This window comes from Dermacentor silvarum, chromosome 4, assembly GCF_013339745.2.
Source record: "Dermacentor silvarum isolate Dsil-2018 chromosome 4, BIME_Dsil_1.4, whole genome shotgun sequence".
In the NCBI taxonomy this organism is placed as follows: domain Eukaryota; kingdom Metazoa; phylum Arthropoda; class Arachnida; order Ixodida; family Ixodidae; genus Dermacentor; species Dermacentor silvarum.
The window spans coordinates 54,584,221-54,593,368 of record NC_051157.2 but is presented as its reverse complement, the minus strand read 5'-3'; the positions used below and the strand labels follow the sequence as shown (position 1 = coordinate 54,593,368).

General features: G+C 41.6%; 1 long non-coding RNA gene across 1 annotated transcript; it reads left to right on the top strand.

The window, feature by feature from the left end:
• The first annotated feature begins 6 nt into the window (after positions 1 to 6).
• On the top strand, positions 7 to 7,010 carry LOC119448120 (uncharacterized). Its single transcript, XR_005190949.2, has 3 exons — positions 7 to 134; positions 1,606 to 1,769; positions 6,222 to 7,010. It is a non-coding gene; the product is annotated as an uncharacterized LOC119448120 (long non-coding RNA).
• Positions 7,011 to 9,148: the final 2,138 nt, after the last annotated feature.

The following is a 9,148-nucleotide window of genomic DNA, read 5'->3' as shown; positions in this document are numbered from 1 at the left end:
TGCACACGGACTGGCTCAGTTGTGAATGTCACAAATGCTCCCCTAACGAGGATCAAATCAATGAAAGGATGGCCTTGATAAATAATATTCATGAGGCAAAGAGGAAGTACCCATACATGATGAGCTTTGAGAGGGTAAGTACTTTTGCTACTATGTATGAAACAGCATTTACATTAACTTAGCCTGCATGGTTGTGGAGGCGGCTGCATTCAAAAGAACTAGAGCTTTTGTAAATGGTTTAAAAACTAATTTTAATGCACACACATGTTATAGTGTACTAAAAAAAAAGACTACTGCTCTCTACATATTTATCTGATGAAAAAGTTAGTGCTCTAATGTATTCGGGCAGAAGACTCATTAGCTATGTCACCAAGGCTGTCCTTGCGCCACAGACGCTTGGCCATCAAAAGGTACACCACAAAGCAATGAAAGTCGTTCAATGTTTGTATGAAGACACTGGCATTTGTGATGAATACTGACTGAACTACATTGTGTGTGTGTGTGCATAGTGCTTATGTGTGAAAAATACTAGAGAACTGTGTTCAAGAGATAACTTTTGAACTTACCGAGAGCAAGACTTTCTTTTTTATTATTGCGATAGCAATTACATGGACACTCCAAAGCGGATTTCTGCCGTCGCCGTGAGGTTCCGTATGACGTCAACGGTGATGAAATCGCCGTATGCTGTATGTGCGACTGAAAGGGCGCGAGGGACGCGCACTTTCATGGCGAGCGAACACATGGCGGAAGACAAACGCGCTTCTGCGCTGTGCTCCATGAAGGGCTGCAGAATTAAGCATCTCTTTTCTCCTTTACAATCACCATATATATATATATATATATATATATATATATAGCAAATACGACTTCTTCCATGGCGTGAAAGGCCGGGGGGTGGGGGAAAGGAGGGAGGGGAGGCGACGTTTAGCTGCCGCACCAAATCCCTATTTATGTAAAAACGTTGGGAGACAGAAGGTGGGTAAAGACTTCCGGCGCTGCTCGACGAGTGTCCTGTTCAGATCTCATCGAAAACCTCCGAGCCACCCGCAGAGGCACCGGCAACAGTCACCAACGCCGGGCACGTTCGGTGCGAACGCAGGCACGACGACGGCGTCGACAACAGTACTGTGCGTTGCTGATGCTGCTGCATGTCCAAATTTATACAGCTGATAAAACTACTATGCTTACTCCGTATAGCTCTCTATTAATTTGCTATCGCAATTGATGCTTCGCCTTTCGGGTGAAACTGCGACAATTTTTTAAAACTTTTCTGTGTTAAGCGAAAAAGGGTAGTGGTGGCTAAGACATGGGGACAACTCGATTCATTTTTATTTCAATAAAAAAAGAGTAAACAATGAGCACCATAACTTGGTTTTCTTTTCTGTGTGACTAGAAATTTTCAGTTTCTCATACACCTTCAGAAGAAAAATGCCATTTCTATTTCGTGAGGTCAGAGTGCTCACTTGGATTGTTTACATCTGTCGTTTGCCAAATCTTCAATGTAAATTGTGTGCTTGTAGATAACATGATGGTAAAAATAACTGCTATGTATTTGCTTGGTTCTTGTAGTGCACTTCGGACACATCTTTTTTTGCAATTTTGCAGTGACTTTGCAAGACGGACTAAGATTGACCCATCACCTTGTATTGCAAAAGGGATCAACAAAATTGTGAAAATGGCAGAAATGAAACACATCCCTTGCGAAGCAAGTGTAATGGCATCACTTCAAAAGGCTCGTGAGATGTCACCGGAGAGGCTGCGAACACGACGTGAGTACTGTTACAAAGGCTTCATCGGCAGCTTTTAGACCTACACTCCGTGACATTATTTTTGCAGGGTTTCGTCTCATGGGCATAACATTAGAGTACATCTGTGTTCAATTATTTGGTTCTTTTAAGACAGTTCTTCAAGTTTTCAACTCATATCTTCTCTAAACTTAAATTCTTTAATGGTAGGTTGTTTGATCTGTGGAATGGAAATAAACTGGCGTAGTGTTGCACAGTTACATGCGTAGATCAAGAATATTCTGTGCCATGGCAGGCACAGAATAATCTTGACGGGAAAGGTCTTCAAGGTGCAGTCGACATAAATAAGGGGATGTTACCCTAGCACCAGTGTTCATTTGCTTTTAGTGACAGAAAATCACAGCGTTAATAGTTTTCAAAACCAACCTTTGTCACAGATTTAGGGAACTTTAGGAAGATACTAAACAAGTGCATTAAAGTGTTCGCTATAAACCTTTCGCTTTGGAGGCATCCTAACAGTTGCAGCACTTCGGATTCTGTCTTTCAATGTCAAAGAACTTAATGGTCTGTCATCTTTGTGCAAGAGCAGATAAGTTTCTTGCGAGTTTGTTCTGCTACAATGAATATTTAGTACCCATGAGCTTAGCTCAAAATTCATCATAAACGCACTGTGCTTTACTGTGATAGTTCTGCGTCAAACACGGCAAGCTTAATTTATATCGGAACAGATATCTGGGCCCATTAAAAAAGAAATAAACGACTTTTAAATGGCCGACCTGAATTCCTGTGAAGATAAGTTCTCAGTCTGCGTAGTCAGGTCCACGTGATCTCTGAAAAAACTAGATTTTTCGAGGACATAACTGCAGCACAAGACCTCGCAAACAATTTCTTGCAACATGGCAGGCTAAATATAAACGCTGCATCGTGCATGCATGCGCACAATGCAAAACGAAAGACGTGTCCCAATGGTGAACTTAGGGCCGACATACACTCTAAGGTGCATCTTATCTTGAGGCAGAAAAAGGTCTTATTTTGATCTGTACAAGAAAACTGAAGCTTTTCTCACGGAGGTATTGCATCTTTTCCTCGTATGATGTGCTTCCAGGAGTTTACGTGTGATCTTTGCTTTCATCTAGAATGTTAGCACTGTCAAAGTGCAGCGCACCATTTTTGCAACACCTGCAGTGCACACGCGAGTGCATATCTTAGTTATAAAGGTAAACTTCTACAGAAGTCTGTCAGGCTTATTAAAAAAATTGTCAGTAAAGGACGACTCTCCAGCCAAGATTTGATTTAATTTAAAACTGACGCTCGGAAAGACCACACATATCGTTCTTGAGCACTCTTGTGTTGTGCTTTCCACCTTTCCTGGTCTAGGTCTCTTTGTTGTCGTGCTTGCCGGTGGCTTTGAAGGTCGTGCAGTTATACGCTTGGAAGTGCTCCCGTGGATTTGTTCTGGTTTCCTTGCATGGCTTGCATATACCACGATTCTAGGTAGAGCCTCCTCATGTGGTTAGCTTTAGTGCCAATGACACTGGTGCCGTCAAAGTTGATGCGATGGTCATGCTTCTCACAATGTTCTGCGAGGGCGTTGCGCTCTGCATTGAAACTGCCTACATCATTTTGTGCAGCTGAATTCTTTCTGGGAAGTTCTTCTCACCGATGTAGGAGGTGTAGCACTCAGGCACAAGGCACCTGGTAAACTAATCATGGGAACTTCTTTGGAGGCCGATCTTATAGTCGTGGTATGAGCCGCTGAAGCGTTGATGTGGGTTTTTGCACAACATGGATACCCTCCTTTCCCAGCACTCATGCTAGCTGTTTGCTTATACCATAAATGTACGTGACGGAGATCCGAAGGGATGGCTGATGGAAGGCAGTATTACTGACGGTTCGTGTAGGAAAGTGTTTGAGGGGTGTGTGGGTGCCCAGGTCAAGTTGTTGCAACACGTGGTGAATGAAGCTTCTTTTGTAGCCATTGTTCAAGAGGTCCATGATAATCGCTTTCTCCTATATTTTTCTCTCCTCTCTTGAACTGCAGATGGTCTTTTCAGTTGCGTTGCGACTACCAATGTATTGTGGGATATGGAGTGGTTTGAGCCAAACTGCAGGTATCTGCCGGTGTGTGTGTAGGCTTTCGATATACACAAAAACTTGAACAGTTTCCACGAGTTTCACTAGCACATCAAGGGAAAAGGGTGTTTTTTTTTACGTCATGTCATTTGCTGAACCCACCGTGACCAGCCTAACATGTCAGCCTATAGTCCTTAGAGAAGTAAAACTTCCACTTGCGGTTTTGTCTGTTGGCTACCTTACTTAATTCGTGTTATTTTTTTTAATGATAGCAATTCCTTCCACAAGCATAGCTCGAAGCATTACCATTACACGATAATTACTGGTTAACTTTTCACGCGAACAAGAACGCTGAGATTTGGATTCTTAGTGACTTTTGAAAAAATCAATATTTCATTCGTCAATAATTCACCGAAAAAAAAATAAACATGCTTGACAACAACCACAGGAAAAGTTTGTAGAATAAAAAATGACCAAAGGTCCTACTCCCTAAATATATGGTTTATTCTCGGACTGCTGCTGTCTGGTAAGGGACGTCATAAAACCTTGCCATATGGTGCGCCTGTGATAGTTACAAAAACTGCACTGAGATTTCATTCTACAGCTAGTGCTTGAGGGGAACACTTGCCAACTGGTGGTGCGCTTGGTTAAATCAAATAAATCACGTTGGACCTGAAGCAGCCATGACTTCTCTGGGCAAGAGAATCCACTGTATAATTTGCATTTGTTTGCGTTTTTACTGATGTTTTTAAGCAGTGTTTCTTTTCAGGAAATTTGTACTTTTCTTAAGCAATTGTTGGTTATTATCTTGTGTATTTGCTACCTAGCAACATATGGCACATAAACATGGTAGATAAATACCATATACGGACAATGGCTGCACTATTGTATAGGTGGCTCCCCCAATTTTGGGAGCCAATAATATAAAAACAATCTTAAGAATCATATTTCAAACAAAGTAGTGAAGAAATACGTAAAGCAAGTACTCTAAAAGCATAAAGGTGTTCCCCGGGGAGCTGCCAGTTACTATTATGAATGCACAGCATGTTGCGTCTTCAGACTTTATACGCTTAACCTTACTGGCATTTCCAATGTCAATGGACTGAAGAGATTATTTCATTTACAAGGGGGATGACGACCAGGGCCTGAGCAAGCATAACATTACTGGAATTTTGAATGCCAATGGACTGGAGAGAGACTTCATTTACAAGTGTGGTGATGAGCAGGGCCCGAGCAACCACGAAGTAATAGCGACAAAGAACCTGAAATATGTCTTGGAACTAGGTGCCAGAAATAACATGAAATTGTATAGGACAATAGTTCACCAAGAATTTATAGTTTAAGGACCAAATTTTTGCATGCATATTTTCTTCTTCTAAATGATGCATTGGACATTAATATTCATGATCACCCAGTATTATTGGCCTACGAACGCTGAATAATTTGTAATTGAATTTATTCCATGATGTTTGTTTTGATTTCATCCTAACGATGCCTGTGATGTGTAGTTGGTGTTTAGGTCACACAAGACAGCAAGAAAGCTGCAATATAACTGCTGATACATCATTTGTGGTCTATAGCTCTTGAAACGTGTTTAAGCGTTGTAGTGAATTGAAACTATATCAGTGATTATATTGTCGTTTTTTCATGTCTTGCGTGACCTCAACTGCACGTCACAGCCCTCGTTGGATTGATGAAACTGAAATTGGAACATGAGAAAATAAATTCAAATAATAATTATTTGGCAATGCGAATACCATATGGCCAACCATTTATTATGTCTACCGCATCATTTAAAAGAAGAAAACATGCAACTAAAATAAGGTGTCTACTCCTTTAAAAATGGAACTGAAAATGCCACTTTCAAGTAAGGGCCAATCACCTTCCTAAATTGCAAAAAGTATTTATTTATTCAATATATATATGCCAGATAGTTTCCAGTGTTGTCCTCAGTGTTATCACATGAAGGATTATGGATGCAATTTTTGCTTCTGCCTTGTAATGCACTCAGTTTTTTGTGAAAGTGGAATTTAAAATGGCATGCACAAAACAGCTTGGAAGAGAAGTGCGCTGTTTTAGTTCTCAGCAATGTTTAAATTAAGCAAATTCTGTGCAAATTTTGGCCTCAGCAAATCCTGTGGAACATATTTATTATAAAATAAAGCCTCCATCTCAAGAAGTCTGGACACTGCTGAGTGTTGTCCCAAAATTTGCGTCGGTCATAAACCAAAATTGGGTCCATAAATGTCAACTAGCCATTCGTATTGTTAACATTGTTTTTTTACATTGAAATCGTGTATAACCTGCATATAGCTTTATAAAGGGTGAATAAGTAGGAAGAGGTGACAATATACTATTCATGGTCTGTTGGTGATGATGCAATATTTTTTCTTGCCACTACAGGACCCGAGCGTTCCTGCAACCTCTTGCATCGTATTTTCTGGAGAAGACGTTGAAGAGGCTGACCTCCACATCAAGGTGGACCGCGAGATGTTTGCAGTGAAAAATGGGGAGGAGGGGCTGGCGGCTGTTTTATCTGCTTACTGGCTCTTCAATATCCAGTACGACCGCAAGCTATTCAACACTCTTCTCGTGTTGGAGCGCCTTTTCCTTGGGCTCACATTGAGTACCCCTAGAGTAGTGGCTACAAAGTTCTTGAACAATGTTGCCAAATGTGTGCCATGTTTAATGTGCTGAAGCTGTGCACTGTTACCTCATCATGAGTTTAGCTGTAATTTTCAGATGCAAGTTTTGTTTTGTCTAACCATTTCTGCAATACATATGAAGGAAGCCAACAGTCACCGATAACAAGGCAAGCTTATGGCAACGCTATTCGTTTTTTTTTTATTTGCAGTGTTAGTAGTTGGAAATTATTAGCGTAATTATTTTCAGATGTGGTTAGTTAGGATCCCACTGGCAGCATGTGGTTTTCTGCTTTCTGATCATTTACCTGTCAGCCATAAAATGATTACACTAACAATTTTCTATTGTCAGCACCACAAATTGTTAAAACTTAGAAGCATTCTCCATGTGGGGCGTTCCTTGGTCTCGGTCACTGTTGGCATTTTTCATATGCATTACAGAAAGGGTTAAACTATTCAACACTTTCTTATCTAAATGTTACAGGTAAACTGTCTTTTGTATTACATCATTAGCTCTTTTTAACTTTCAATAACTAAGCAAGATTCTAGTCGTAAAAAAATAAAAGCTCTAGAAGGTTGATACGTACTTCTCGCTTATTACGTAGTTACGAAAGCTGATCTCATATACTGTTGTGGTAGGTCAGCGGAGTATACACGATGCTGCGGATCATTTCCCATATGCAAAGTTAGCAACTGTTCTTTTTGAAGTTGAATGCTGTATTGAAATAGGTCAGGTGATATGTATTTGTGTTGCGTTATTTTACTGACTTTCTTAATAAATTTACTTTGATACCAAAACTATTCCGCAATCTTATGTGTACAAAAACCCACCTGTGCCACGCATTTCTCAAATGAGCAAGAGATGACCAGGTGCTGTATAGTGTATATTCTCTGCCTTTGTTGCAAGGGAAATATGACTGTTACAGTTCAACAATCGTATATTTCCTTGGAAACAAATGGTCCCTATGCATTGTTTTCCTGAATCAACTTTTTGTTTGCATGGCATGCATGTCTGGATGGAGACCAAGCGTCCATCTCCTGGGCATGCATGTGTGCAGGTACGCAGGAGCCTTGGATTGATGCTGTGCATTTTGGTCCACAAATAGGTATAGCTATACAACATTTATGAAATGCGTGACAAGTGTCATTCATGGATGGGAAAGATGCATATTGTCCCACTACACATATATATATATATATATATATACATTGTTTTGTCCAAATATCAGTTGCTAGCAAGCGGCCTGTCACGCGGCATTGTCTGCGGAGTAGAGCATTCTACCTTTGTGGACACATTTGCGGTCGTACATCAATCCTCGGCTTTTTCTTCTCGGGTGAATCAGTGTAGAGCACCCTTCCAGCACCCATTTTGTAGGGTGTTATGGTGAAATAGCACCCTTTAGTAAGGGTGCGACCACTACACCCTTTAAAATTTTATGCTGTGCACCCTTCCTTCAGGGTGCTGGCCTCTGCACCCTTTTCTAGCACCCTTTTTTAAGCACCCAATAGGTGGCAAAGGGTGTTCGTCTGGGGACAAGCTGATTTACACCCTTATGGGTGAGAAATTGTTTAGTGTGTAGAGACGATGATGCAGCACGGAAGGTTTCACAGATGGGCCCCGGTGACAAACGTCGAAGTGCCACCCGGAACACATCTGCGAGCCTTCATACGTGCTTTTGCTTGAAAGTGCTTGTTGACAGCCCCGTCAGAATATGCCGGTAATTATCTCGATTACTACAATATGGAACTGAAGAACTACCGAAGGTAAGTGTTTGTCAAAGGGGCACGGAAATTAGAGGAAGCGAATTACTGATTTAAATGGCAAAGACAACGTTCAACTGCTGCAAGCGTAGAGACGATGATGCAGCACGGAAGGTTTCGCAGATGGGGCCCGGTGACAAACGTTCGTTCAAGTGCCACCCGGAACACATCTGCGAGCCTTCATACGTGCTTTTGCTTGAAAGTGCTTGCGGACAGCCACGTCAGAATATGCCGGTAATTTTCTCGATTACTACGATATGAAACTGAAGAACTACCGAAGGTAACTCTTTGTCAAAAGGGCACGGAAATAATGAGGCGAATAGCTTATTTAAATGGCAAAGACAATGCTCAACTGCTGCAAGCCTAGAGACGATGATGCAGCACGGAAGGTTTCACAGATGGGCCCCGGTGACGAATGTTGATGTGCCACCCGGAACACATCTGCGAGCCTTCATACGTGCTTTTGCTTGAAAGTGCTTGCTGACAGCCACGTCAGAATATGCCGGTAACTTTTTCGATTACTACAATATGGAACTGAAGAACTACCAAATATAAGTGTTTGTGAAAGGGACAGGGAAATTAGAGGAGGTGAATTGTTGATTTAAATGGCAAAGACAACGTTCAACTGCTGCAAGCGTAGAGACGATGATGCAGCACGGAAGGTTTCGCAGATGGGGCCCGGTGACAAACGTTCGTTCAAGTGCCACCCGGAACACATCTGCGAGCCTTCATACGTGCGTTTGCTTGAAAGTGCTTGCTGACAGCCACGTCGGAATATGCCGGTAATTCTCTCGATTACTACGTTATGAAACTGAAGAACTACCGAAGGTAACTCTTTGTCAAAAGGGCACGGAAATAATGAGGAGGTGAATTGCTGATTTAAATGGCAAAGACAACGTTCAACTGCTGCAAGCGTAGAGCCGATGA